The sequence below is a fragment of the Hippopotamus amphibius genome, chromosome 5 (genome assembly GCF_030028045.1).
Source record: "Hippopotamus amphibius kiboko isolate mHipAmp2 chromosome 5, mHipAmp2.hap2, whole genome shotgun sequence".
NCBI classification, from domain to species: domain Eukaryota; kingdom Metazoa; phylum Chordata; class Mammalia; order Artiodactyla; family Hippopotamidae; genus Hippopotamus; species Hippopotamus amphibius.
Window position 1 is genome coordinate 41,752,935 of NC_080190.1, and position 14,632 is coordinate 41,767,566.

General features: G+C 37.2%; 1 protein-coding gene across 2 annotated transcripts in view; it reads left to right on the forward strand.

Annotated features, from left to right (window-relative positions):
* The window catches only part of PRKG1 (protein kinase cGMP-dependent 1), a 1,182,497-nt gene that overhangs the window by 472,850 nt on the left and 695,015 nt on the right, over positions 1-14,632 (forward strand). The window lies entirely within an intron of this gene.

The window sequence follows — 14,632 nt, forward strand, 5'->3', positions numbered from 1 at the left end:
GCAGGCTTTATAGGTCCATACATTCTTAGAAGTTTTGTGCAGCATTTGGTGTGATGTGTACTTTTATAAGTAGAGTCATAGATTTTATCAGATTCTTAGTTTCTTAAAAAACAAACAAAAAGCTATTTATAAGCTTCTCTCCTAGGCTGTAGAGTATTTATTGTCCAAGTCCATTTGGAGAATGAATGAATCTGTACCCATGTCTGAAATCACTCCAGACCCATTAGATTAGAGTTAAGCAACCGTATTCTAAGGAGTCACATGCTGGTTCTGCTGATAGCTCAAATCAAGTACTGTAAAGGTATATCTGGGACAATCAGAACAATTCCTTCCCTGGTGCCAGACAGGCACATTCAGAGGCATGCACACATTAGGATATTGTGCTAAGTTTTGCCAAGCACAAACTCTGAGGAACACAGAATTGCTGTTTGAACTCACTGGGTTATACATGAAAAAAACATTTTTCTGTCATTATAGCATGTGTATCTTCAGCTGTTTGCTAATACGAGGGGTGCGTTTGTGTTTGTATACCTACACTCTTTTGCACCAGTTCCTGAGGGTTTAGAAATTGCACAGTATTGGGGGTTGAACGAAATGAAATCAATTTTATTTTTACTAATTTAGTAGTGGTGTGACCTGCGTGAATCATGTAAGCTCTCAGAGATTTTATTCCTATAAAATGGGAATAATGACACTCTCTAAATTTCACGATTACTTTGATCACCAGTGAAATCATGCATATGATCTATAAAATGTTTTAATGAGTTATAAACAGCAGATGTATTACACAATTTGAAATGGTTAGTCAAGTCTAGAAGTTAGTATTGAATTGTGAATCCAAGTCCTTCTCCTTCCCGAACTAACCATCTAAACTGCTATGCTAGGTTTGCTGATTATCAGCACCTACTTGGCTCATAAATCAGCCTTAAGATGATATACATATTTCTGTTTTTCAAAGATGAGTGCATTTGAAATCCAAGAGACAGAAATTCTCCTCTGAGACAGAAGTAGATTTTTAGAGTAAAGAGCACCACATTTTAGCTGCACTTCATTCATTTTCAATCTCAATTTCTAAAGTCCTTAGCTTCTAGGAAATCACTTGTAGATCTTACTGTATCCTCTTCTAGAGAAGGCAGGGAAGTGAGAATTATTGGGCATAGAGTATACCAGGCCCTGTTCTGTGCTGAGAACTTTTCCTAGATGTTTTCTTTGCATCCTCACTCTACCATCACCCTCTCTCCTCTATGTCTGCTTCCATAGAACCCTGCATTTTTTCTTCTTTCAGTCCCTTCCCTTTAGATGTAAGACAAAGAAGAAGAAAACAGAAATAAACAGAACACCTACACTGCAGCCCATGCATGTTGTGAAGTTCAGAGAGAGAACTTTGGAGACATTCCTTCAAAAACAGCTTCATTGAAAAGCTTTTTTTGCATGTTTTGTGTAAAACTAGAGGTTGCTTGTAGAATAAGCTCAGGACAGCCGGGCTGTCACCCTCTATTTTGTAGCTGTAGGAGCTTAGGTGAGTCTTTGAACCTCTCCAAGTTCAAATATCCTAATCAAAATAGAACATAGAACGTTGGCTAAATCGTTAGCCAGCCTTTGAATCATAACATTCTAGACCTTTGCCTACAGGTGACTGTTGTGGGGAAAAACAAAACAAAACAAAAACATATGGATTTGTTTTATTACCCAGGAACTCAGTCCTCTAATTCTTGGCCTTTTCTCTTTCACGTGTGGATAGAAGCGTTATCAGGGAAGGAATGTTTGTAGAACACTTGAAAGTGGGCTTTATATTTTTTTAGTGTTGATTGTAAAATGCGGTAAAGCGATAGAAAAAAAGTGATTTTTAAATGCTTGGGGATTTTAAACAAATACTCCAGAATTTAGAGCTGATATCCTACAGTCTGTGTTTAGTGAAAATACTACCAGGTACATTTGTTGTTGTTTGATTACAAAGAGAGAAAAAAGAAAGACAGAAATTACAGATTCTTACTTTAGCAAGGCTTAATTCTTTGGATAGTAACTGGTTTATTAGAAAATGGAGCCCGCCAGGTTAAGGAAGATTTGCCTCCAGTTATTCCCACATATGGACCCTTAACCACCAGCCATGGAAATTTCCTTAGTTACAGCACATTTATTTTACTCCCTGGATTTTAAAGGTGCAGAGACTCTGTTTACCTGGCACAGACCTCTTGATGCGCCAAGGATGCTGAGAGGATTCAGAAAAGGGTAAGGGAGATTTTCCAGGTCTTTCTCCATTCACAGAGTAGATACATTTGGCTAAATGAGCTAATTACCTGAAGAAAACACATGCATGGTAATTCTTGCTTGCATGCTTACTTGTAATTCTTTCTTGTAGTCTGTACCTCAGCAGTGTCTTAGCTTTCTGTGTAATTCTTTCATCTTTGGTTGGCTTGCTTTGTATCATGAATATGGTGTTCCAGAGATAGACGGCTGTCAGTTGCAGTTAAAGATCTTGTCAATAAGTATCACTCCCTGGGACTCTGATTGAACTTTTATACTAGGTTGTTAAGGACTCATTTCTTCATCTGTCACAAGTGACCTGCTTGAGAGAAAACAATTGACTCAGTACAAGTCCACTCCCCACCCTGCATGGGAAGATGAGGTAGCCAGATTGATGTTAGATAGAACGCGTTGGAAGATGAACGATGGGGCACCTTCCAAGGTCTTCTCCCTGATCATTACTGCTTTTGAGAGTTCTCAAATCTATAGTCTGCAGCCTATCCTGCTTTGCCAATTATGCCCCCTTTTCTGTCTTAGGGAAGAAAAAGATTAACACTTAAAGATATGTCATTTTTTTTATTAATTTATTATTTTTTGGGGGGTACACCAAGTTCAATCATCTGTTTTTATACACATATCCCCATATTCCCTCCCTCCTTCGACTCCCCCCCCAACCCCCCTCGATTCCCCCCCACCCTCCCCGCCCCAGTCCTCTAAGGCATCTTCCATCCTCGAGTTGGACTCCCTTTGTTATACAACAACTTCCCACTGACTATCTGTTTTACAGTTGGTAGTATATATATGTCTGTGCTACTGTCTTGCTTCGTATCAGCTTCCCCTTCACCCCCCGCCCCCCCCAAACCTCGAGTTCTCCAGTCCATTCTCTGCATCTGTGTCCTTGTTCTTGTCTTGTCACTGAGTTCATCAGTACCATTTTTAGATTCCGCATATGTGAGTTAGCATACAATATGTCTTTCTCTTTCTGACTTACTTCACTCTGTATGACAGACTCTAGGTCTATCCACCTCATGACATATAGCTCCATCTCATCCCTTTTTATAGCTGAGTAATATTCCATTGTATATATATGCCACATCTTCTGTATCCATTCATTTGTTGATGGGCATTTCGGTTGCTTCCATGTCCTGGCTATTGTAAATAGTGCTGCAATAAACATTATGGTACATGTTTCTTTTGGGATTATGGTTTTCCTTGGGTATATGCCCAGGAGTGGGATTACTGGATCATATGGTAGTTCTATTTGTAGTTTTTTAAGGAACCTAAACTGTTTTCCATAGTGGCTGTACCAACTTACATTCCCACCAAGAGTGCAGGAGAGTTCCCTTTTCTCCACACCCTCTCCAACATTTGTTGTTTCCAGATTTTGTGATGATGGCCATTCTGATCGGTGTGAGGTGATACCTCATTGTGGCTTTGACTTGCATTTCTCTGATGATGAGTGATGTTGAGCATCTTTTCATGTGTTTGTTGGCCATCTGTATGTCTTCTTTGGAGAAATGTCTATTTAGGTCTTCTGCCCATTTGTGGATTGGGTTATTTGCTTTTTTGGTATGAAGCTGCATGAGCTGCTTGTATATTTTGGAGGTTAATCCTTTGTCCGTTGTTTCATAGGCAACTATTTTTTCCCATTCTGAGGGTTGCCTTCTAGTCTTGTTTACGGTTTCTTTTGCTGTGCAAAAGCTTTTAAGTTTCATGAGGTCCCATTTGTTCATTCTTGATTTTATTTCCATGATTCTAGGAGGTGGGTCAAAAAGGATCTTGCTTTGATGGATGTCAGAGAGTGTTCTGCCTATGTTTTCCTCTAGGAGTTTTATCGTGTCTGGCCTTACATGTAGGTCTTTAATCCATTTGGAGTTTCTTTTTGTGTATGGTGTTAGGAAGTGTTCTAATTTCATTCTTTTCCATGTTGCTGCCCAATTTTCCCAGCACCACTTATTGAAGAGGCTGTCTTTTTTCCATTGTATATTCGTGCCTCCTTTGTCAAAGATAAGGTGCCCATATGTGTTTGGGCTTACTTCTGAGTTCTCTAGTCTATTCCATTGATCTTCCTTTCTATTTTTGTGCCAGTACCATACTGTCTTGATCACTATGGCCTTGTAGTATAGTTTGAAGTCAGGAAGCCTGATTCCACCAACTCCATTTTTCCTTCTCAAGATTGCTTTGGCTATTCGGGGTCTTTTGCGTTTCCATACAAATCGTAAGATTTCTTGCTCTAGTTCTGTGAAAAATGCCATTGGTAATTTGATGGGGATTGCATTGAATTTGTAAATTGCTTTGGGTAGTACAGTCATTTTCACGATGTTGATTCTTCCAATCCAGGAACATGGTATATCCCTCCATCTGTTTGTGTCGTCTTTGATTTCTTTCATCAGTGTCTTAAAGTTTTCTGCATACAGATCTTTTGCCTCCTTAGGCAGGTTTATTCCTAGGTATTTTATTCTTTTGGTTGCAATGGTGAATGGGAGAGTTTCCTTAATTTCTCTTTCTGCTCTTCCGTTGTTAGTGTATAGGAATGCAAGAGATTTCTGTGCATTAATTTTGTATCCTGCTACTTTATTGAACTCATCAATCAGTGCTAGCAGTTTTCTGGTAGAGTCTTTAGGGTTTTCTATATATAATATCATGTCATCTGCAAAGAGTGCCAATTTTACTTCTTCTTTTCCAATTTGTATTCCTTTTATTTCTTTTTCTTCTCTGATTGCTGTGGCTAAAACTTCCAAAACTATGTTGAATAATAGTGGTGAGAGTGGACACCCTTGTCTTGTTCCTGTTTTTAGAGGGAATTCTTTCAGTTTTTCCCCATTGAGAACGATATTGGCTTTTGATTTCTCATATATGGCTTTTATTATGTTGAGGTAATTTCCTTCCATGCCCATTTTCTGGAGAGCTTTTATCATAAATGGATGTTGAACTTTGTCAAAAGCTTTTTCTGCATCTATTAAAAATATGTCATTTTTTTAAAGTTAAAACTTGTGTATCTAAAACAAGGAGTGATGCATATACTATCGATATACTATTGAGAGCCAGCAGTTTAGTGGTTAATTGTGTGGGCTGTGAAGTCTGACAGGCTAGATTCATTTCCTAGCTTGTTGTTTGCTGTACATCTTGTGTTTTCCCATCTGTAAAGTGGAGATGATGATAATAACATCCCATAGTGCTAGATTGAAGAGTACATGTGATGCATTTAAAAAGGACCTGGCAAAGAGTTAATGCTCAAGAAAATTAGTTGTTGATATTATTAGTATAAATTGATCACAAGAGGGGTCATTACCACACAGAATACCTACTTATCAATGTTTTACTTCTCTATGTAGAAGAATATACACATGGCCTGCCTTAGTTAAATGGAGACTGCCGTGTTGATATTTTAAAAAGGAATTCCAGTTATATAAACTAGAAAGGCTCCTGAGCATGGATGTGACTAAACCACACATTAATGATGAGTTATGGAAGGATGCGTGCAGCATGCTATTAATGTTGATGGCACACACATGTAAAGCCAACAGATTGCTTTGAAATATTTCTAAAGCAGTCCCATTTTGTCTCATGAGGGTGACTTTTTTTAAAGTCTTAAATATTTTGTCACATCTGAATGATCAGGTCACTCTTGTGATCTGGCCAACAGCCGTAAATTCTTCTTACAATAGGTTTTTCTCAAAAGGCAGAAAACTGCCTCAGTACTTACATATTGCTATTGTTTTAACTCTCTTCATTCCTTTCCAATTCTGTTCTTTTCATTCAGTGTGATTGTAAAGCAGTGAAATTTGTTCTTATAGATCTTTTTATCCAAACTGAGCAAATTAGAAGGCATTTAATCTACCTTGTATAAAAGTGGAAACAGTAGAAGGGGGAAATGAATTGTTTTTAAATCCCATTTTATCATGACATTATTCCAACTGTATTGCTGTTAGGTATATTGATCACAGTTGACTTCATGACTGTGTGTTGACCACAGAATGTAATCTGGAGGGCATTTCAGATTTTAAATGACTTTCCGGAATATCCTAGTTAAAGCTGTTGATGCTATATGACAACTGGTATTATTTCAGTGCCAGCCAAATAAAAAAGAGCATTAATATTCATCAGTAATGTTACAGCTGGTGACTCCTTCACAACATTGTAATGGTTTGAATAGTTATTTCAAACAGTATATTGGACTATAAACACAATAAGCCCTGATTGACACAATCATTAAAAAAGCCCAGTAACATCAAGGACAAAATAAATATGTATGCATATATATTAGGGTAAGTAAATATTTTAGAAATAGAGTTCAGTTGACAGGCTCTAACACTGTGCAAGAAGTGATTAATTTTTGAATGCGATACATGGCGAAATCATCATGTTAGAAATCTGGAACACAAATTCAAGTCTTAATTTTATCACAAGTTCAATGATGGTTTAAATTTCTACAGATTAGGATTTGTGCCATAAATAAGTCTGTAGAGGCAGTTGTAAGGATAAAATGAGACAAGTGAGTTGAAGGGGAGATTGGTAGAGTGGTTATGAAATGGCACTAATATCTCTGAGCACCTGATGTGAACTACACACCATGTTGGGCTTTTATTTGTGCTGTCTTATCTCATCTTATTAAGAGAGTGGTGTCATCTCTGTCTTATAAATAAGGAAACCAAAGACAAGAGAGGGATTAAGTCATTTGCACACAGCTGGACAGTGAGAAATCCTGGTGTTAGGATTTAAGTCCAAGCATGGGTAGTCTCTGAATTATATCAGAACGCTTCTGGAGTTTCACATGGAGCACTGTGGCGGATATTCTTGGGGTTGAAGCTGGGTAGAAGGCCTTGAACATGCTTTCAAGGAGTTTACCAGTTCTCTGTGATGATAAGACTAAGATCAGAATGTGGAAGTTCATGGAATGTTCTACAGTATATCTTTTTGTGACTAAGTTCGTTTTGCATCATTTGTTTAGATTCGACAAATAAGTGATAGCATATGATAATTGTCTTTCTTTCAAACAAATGAACGTATTTACAAAATATAAACAGACTCACAGACATAGAAAACAAATGTATGGTTACCTAAGGGGATAAATTAGGAGCTTGGGATTAACATATACACACTACTATATATAAAATAAATAAACAACAAGGATTTACTGTATAGCACAAGAAACGATGCTCAATATCTTGTAATAACCTACATGGGAAAATAATCTGAAAAGAATATATGTGTGTGTGTGTGTATAACTGAATCATTTTTCTGTACACTTGAAATTAACACAACATTGTAAATTAACTGTACTTCAATTAAAAAAAAATTTCTGCTTTGTGTTCTGAAAGAGTTAAGTTATACTACCTCCCCCCACCCCACTGCTTTTGCAAACATAATGTATAGAGGAGAAAAACTGTCCTTTGCTCATGCATCCTAAACAAACCCACAAAGAGATTTGCTAATGTGCTTTACATTTCTAGTTCTGTATCTCTAGACTATTATTGGGAGAAAGTAATTTTATAATTTATATTGAAGGTATTACTTGTGGTAGCTTTTCTTCCTACCATTTGTTTTGCTATACGTTCCTAAACTTCCTAATGCATTTGTCATAGAACAATGCTAATGCCAAAGGCTGCAACCCTTATTTTTCATTCAAAATAATATTTCATTGAATCAATTATCAATTTGATGCGATGCACAAAGTACAGTTCCTATGTTTACCTTAAGAATAAACTCAGATAGTGAACTCTGCAAGTGTTCCAAATTTTAAAAGCAAAAAAGTAAACAGTAAGAAGCATATCTCTTAAAATACTTAAAGTTAGCAGTTTATGTTTTCTTTAACTTAACCCAAATTTAAAGGTCTGTCGATAGTGTAATTAGTGGTATAATCAGCAAGACACCAGAGTATGTGTTTGCTGTCAATAGTTTTATTATTATTGCATAGTTGACAAATTTGGTGAATCAAAAGGCCTGGAATTTTATTTCCCTACTAACTAGTAAGATTTTCTTCTGTGATCTTATTGTGCTGTCTTTAGGATGTGGAGAGGATTCTAAAGCTTTCCCCATCAGGCGCTTGTACTCCTTGAGTTTTTCCAGTAGTGGACTTGGCTTTGCTGATCACACATCATGCCCCTAAGCATGTGAGGTTAGAGTAGTAATACATACACATTCATAATCTAGTTTGATCCTCACAACCACCACTGAAGAGTATACCTGTTGCCATTCCCAATTTACAGAAGCAGAAATCAAAACCAAAGAAGCCTGCGTGGGCCCTGCCACTTATTAAACTCTGAGACCTTTGGTAAGAATTTTTTCAGTCTCTTTGAACCTCAGTTGCCTTATTTGGGAATAATTTCTACTTCATTGTATGGTTCCAAGAATTAAGTACAAAAACCTGGTTCAAGAAGATGGCATAGTACGTGAAACAAAGAAGACACTAAACATTGTTCTTTATTCATTCAAGAAATGACTATTGAACGGTTGTTTGTAAATTCTACCAGGTCCAAAGGACAAAACAGTGACCACAGTGGACAGAATTCCTGTCCCAATGGAGATTATAGTCTAGTGAGGAGTTAATAAGAGAGAGAGTTAGGACTTGAACTCTAGTCTTACTACTCCAAGTACAGTAGATAGGTTGGTAAATGGATGGGTAAGAGCGTGTACGTTTACACGCATAGACATGCACTTACACACATATATATATGTGTGTTTATATAATGCTTCCTGGTGTATATCTGTGGATGTATCCTCATGAAATAGGAAACTGACTCGAAAGCACATATTAACCCCATGTTTACTGATGGAGTTAGGAAGTGGTAAGTTTATGTTTAAGTCAACCTTCATGTTTTCCATCAGTAATATAAGCAACAGGTACTGAATACCTTCACTTGGAAAGGATCACGCCATAAACCTTTGAATCCTTCTATTATCGCCTATTGTCTAATTCTTTCCTGATTTTTTGAAATCAGGTGGAAGTAAGTGAAGATGCCTCTTGCCAGAATGAGCTGCAGTGCGTCTGAAATGTTAATTCTCAGAGAAACAAAAGTTGATGAATTGTTATAATTTCATCTCATGCAGGGGACTCTGGGTACTTCGTGGCAATAACGATGTGTATATTACATTCACAGTCACGGTTTCTGGAAATGTTTATATAAACCTGTTTTACATTTGATGATTATATTTTGAACTGTGTATAAATAACTATGCTCTTAGATATGACTCACTTATAAAATAAGCTCCTGAAATCTTTTGGGAGCAAAGAGCAAAATGGAGAGTTCTAAAAGTACTTTGCAGAATCTAAATCATACGTTTTGTAACTTTATGGGCTTTGAACCACACTTATAGGGATGCCCCTAATTACTCTTTCTCTAACCCCACCTTCCACTTTGATTTTGTGTTTTTTAAGATCAACTCCATGATCTTGAGTAGCGTATATTACATATATAAATACATCAGTCAGTAATTCGATCACTTCACTCTGTCCAAAGCAGATCCCTCTTTATTATGCAGAGAATGGAAACTAATATTTGAATTCTCTCCACATATCAGATACTTTCCAATACAGTATCTCATCTAACCCTCATACTTTGTGAAATAAAGAATATTATATCCATATGAGGAAACTAAGGTGAAAGAAAATAAATAACTTCTCTTATGTCATGAAGACGCTAAATGGCAGAACATGTATAGGAACTCTGGTCTGATTATCTCCAAAGCTATATCATAGCACTTGTTAGTGCTACAGTTAGCTACAGTTTAGTAGCACTTGTGTGTGCGCACTCTCTCTGTCTCACTCTCTCTCTCATATGCACACTGACTATGCACTATTTCTAGTTGAAAGCTTTGTCATTTTATGTAGGATTATTGATGGTCACAAATGTGATGAAACCGTATAAAGCCAGAGTCTATGTTGTTATTGACCTATACAACCCCTCTCATTTGTTTGTAACATTTTGTCCTGTTCTGAATCCGAATTATCTAACATCACGAAGAGTCATGGTAAATTATGATGTCAGGTTCAATAGTGAACAGTCACTTGGCAAGAGCTGACGTGAGGCACAAGGAGCTGGTAGATACCGGTACCTCTAGGACTCTCTCTTCATCAGCCATTACCAAAATACCGTATTACCACAATAATGATACTGAAAAATAAAAACAGATGTAAATATCAGGGGAAAAATAACATTTTCTGAAAAGGGGACATCAAGATTAGGAGTCTGACTCTTTGAACATTTATTTTAAATGCCGTTAGATTTAGGCTTAATAATAGGAAATATACTTCTCAGATCAGACAGAAAGTGGGGCTTGTCTTTTCTGGCTAACACCATGCTTAGATTTATTTTTTTAAACCATAATGATACAAATTAAGCTATATTAAGAAACCAGCTACAAAAGTGTCTCTTTCTCTTTATTTCCTACCAAATGTAGAGTTGCAGGATGTCTTGCTTCTTGGATTCTATATCTACTTAAAGGTGGGACTCTCCAATTTTCTGAATACTTCAGTACTTGGAACAGGTGTGGATCACTAAGTGAGTGAGGGAACTCACGGCAGAGGAGTTGCCCACTAACCATAGCTCAGCCTCTGAGTTTGAATGAGTGAACTTTCCAAGTCAGAGCAGTGTTGATACCTTTTGTCATTGTTTTACGGACAGAAATGGTGATACTCATTGCAGTTTTGTTGCATTCTGTTTGAGAAATGTGCAAGATAATCTTTCCTTTTTTTTTAAGCTCTTTATTGGAATATAATTGCTTTACACTGTTGTGCCAGTTTTTGAGGTACACCAAAGTGAATCAGCTGTATTTATACATATATCCCCATATCCCCTCCCTCCCGTGACTCCCTCCCACCCTCCCTGTCCTGGCCCTCTAAGGCATCACCCATCATCGAGTTTATCTCCCTATCTTTTGCAGCAACTTCCCACTAGCTAGCTATTTTACATTTGGTAGTGTATCTATGTCAGTGCTACTCTCTCACTTCTTCCCAGCTTCCCCTTTGCCGCCCCCCACCCCATGTCCTCAAATCTGTTCTCTACATCTGCATCTTTATTCTTGCCCTGTCACTGGGTTCATCAGGACCATTTTTTTAGATTCCATATATATAAGTTAGCATACAGTATTTGTTTTTCTCTTTCTGCCTTACTTCACTCTGTATGACAGTCTCTAGGTCTATCCAACTCATTGCAAATAACTCAATTTCATTCCCTTTTATGACTGAGTAATATTCCATTGCATATATGTGCCACATCTTCTTTATCCATTCACGTGCTGATGGGCATTTAGGTTGCTTCCATGTCCTGGCTATTGTAAATAGTGCTGCAGTGAACATTGTGGTACATGTTTCTTTTTGGATTATGGTTTTCTCAGGGTATATGCCCAGGAGTGGGATTGCTGGATCATATGGTAGTTCTATTTGTAGTTTTTTAAGGAACCTCCAAACTATTTTCCACAGTGGCTGTACCAACTTACATTCCCACCAACAGTGCAGGAGGGTTCCCTTTTCTCCACACCCTCTCCAGCTTTTATTGTTTCTAGATTTTTTGATGATGGCCAGAGAAATGCGAGTCAAAGCCACAACAGAGTATCACCTCACACCAGTCAGAATCTTTTTGCTTTTATGGAAAACAGTAAAAACAACCACAAATCTTAAAGGGGCTTTAAGATGAAAATGTTTTTCTCCCCTCTTTCAGATATGCAGCCTCTCTGTTGGAAAGGACTTGAGTGTGTCTTGTTTAAAAAACAAAAGACATTGATCACTTTCTGATAATACTACATGCATTTTACAGAAAGGAAAATTCTTTACCCAGCCATTTCAGAAGTTCTCGTGTCCCATGTCAAGTTCCTAGGAGGTCGTTTAACATACATCCCTACTAAGATCAAATGAGGTGTGGTTTTTTTGTTGATTTTTTTTTTTTTCAATTTAATTTGACAAGCCTGTGATGGACTTTGATATAGAAATATCTGATCTTCGCTCTGCTGAGGCTGTTCGATTTGGAGAGCAAGAAAAGAGCTTCCTGCTCTTCAGTGTAATTTAATAGAACTCTCTGGTTTTATGATTTCATTATATGTGGCAAACTCTGATTTGTTCATGTGTACTGATTGCACTGTGTAACATGCAGTGTGTAATAAATAACAATTAAAATTTAACTTTGTAATGGGGAAATATGTAGTTACCGTTAATAGCATTATTAAAGGAACTTGGTTAAGGACTCCATTTGCATACCTTAATTAAAGCCAAACTTAAGTAAAGTTGTAAGTCTGTTGCAGATTTAGCAAGGGTGTGTGTGTGTCTAATATATACAATTATACTTAGATGAAAGATGATGAAGGAAAAATAAAATTATCTTATTTAGTTAAAACAGATAATATCAAATCCAGATCAGCCCAGGGAAGACAGTATCACCTCTGAAAGCATCATAGATTCTGAAAGCACCAAGATTCAGGAAAATTTTGTAACACACAGCTATTTTCACTTGATGTTACTGATTAAAAAACACAATTGTAAGGGAAGACCTATAAATTGAACTATATTTAAACTAAGAATAGAAATTTCTATTCTAAGTTTAAAGTCTGATTCTTGAGGAGGGGGAGGTAAAATTGTCTCCCCCTCTACCCCATGAAAATGATTGGAATAAGTGGATTTGTATACTAATAAAGAAGATAAGAATTAACGTTTTTAAGAAATAACTTTTTTATATGCCCAATTGTGTACATTTTATATAACGCATATATGAAGTATTTAATTTCATTAACCGTCAAAGGATAAAATAGAAAATAATTTTATTCTGTTTACAAGACAGAGACATTATTTGTGTTACTAATATTCTTGTTCATTTCTAATAGACCTAAGTTATCCTTAACTTTTAAGTAGATTGTTTTTTGTCAATGAAGGATAATAAGCAATATAAGTGGACAAAATCTGCAAACAAGCTATAGAATGAATAAATCATGGTGTGTTCATAGAGTATCGTGCATAGTTGTTCTTGATAGGAAAATTATACTGAGGCTCTGGTGAAATCTCGGTCCCATTCCGTCTAAACACAATGTTTTGTCATTTGTATGAAATGAATAGCTATGTGAGATTCTTATTTATCTGTCTGTTTCAAAATGACTTGCTTTGTTATTTCAAGAATGTTACTAAACTCTCCTCATCTCCTCCTCTGCTGAGTTGGAATAGGCCATCTATGTCACAGTGTAATGCTTAGCACAGTTCTTTGCATGTAATAAATACTCAGCAAATACATGGTAGAGGACACCATCAAGTTCCAATGATATTGAATTCTGAGAGCAATAAAAAGAGGGAGAAAGATCCAGAGGAATGACTACCCACTGAGTACAGACTGGGTCCCACGAATGAAATGCAATCTAGCTGGAACTTTCATCAAGTCAGCGAAGGGCTATGGTATGTCCATTTGGTAATTTATTCAACACGTAATTTTTTGACTGTTTATAATGAGTTCAGCTCCATTCAAGGCACTGGGAATAGAGGAATGAATGAAATGGAGGCGGTCTCTGCATTCATCAAGCTTACATTTTGGTCGGGGAGGTAGACAATAAAATTGCACAAAAATGAGTTTGGGATTAAGAATAGCTATTGAAGGAACTGTCAGAAACAATAGAGGAAACTATCTTAGAAAGAATAGTCAGATAGCCTCTCTGAGGAGAGGTTGTATGAATCAAGACCTAAAGGATACAAGAAGCTAGGCTTGTGAAAGTGAAAGGAAAGAGTATTCCAGGGGGAGGAAACAGCAAGTTCAGGAGGCCTGGAGATGAGAATGGGTCAGGCTTGTTCTGGAAAGGAAAATACAGCAGATAACCTAGAATAAAATGATGACTGATAGACTGTCGTATGAGATGACGTTTCATCAACCTCAGCACTTTTGATATTTTGCATTGGATGATTCATTGTTGTGAGGAACTATGTCCTGAATTGTAGTATGTTTAGAAGCATCCCTGGCCTCTACCCGTTAGATGATAGTAGCCACTCCCACCCCCAACATCCAGTTGTAACAGCCAAAATATTTCAAATATTGCCAGTCGCCCCTGGCTGAGAACCAGTGAAAGAGAAGAATGAGGACAGGGCCAAATCATGTGGGACCTTCCAGGCTATGATAAACAGTTTCAGTTTATTCTTAATGAAATGTGATGCTGTTGGAGTGTCTTAAGTAGAAGACTAGGATGATTTAACTGTCTTCAAAAAACAATTCAGTCTGATTGACACATGACAAATAGATTGCAAGACAACAAGGAGGGGTTCACAAAGACCAGCAGAAGGCTGTTGCCAGGAACCCAGGTGAGAGATAATGGCTGCTCAAGACTAGGGTAGGAGCTGTGGGGATGAGGAGTAGATGTGAAAAGAATGTGTACTTGAGGAAAGGTCAGCTGGACTTCGCAGTGGATTGGATTTGGGGGTTGAGGG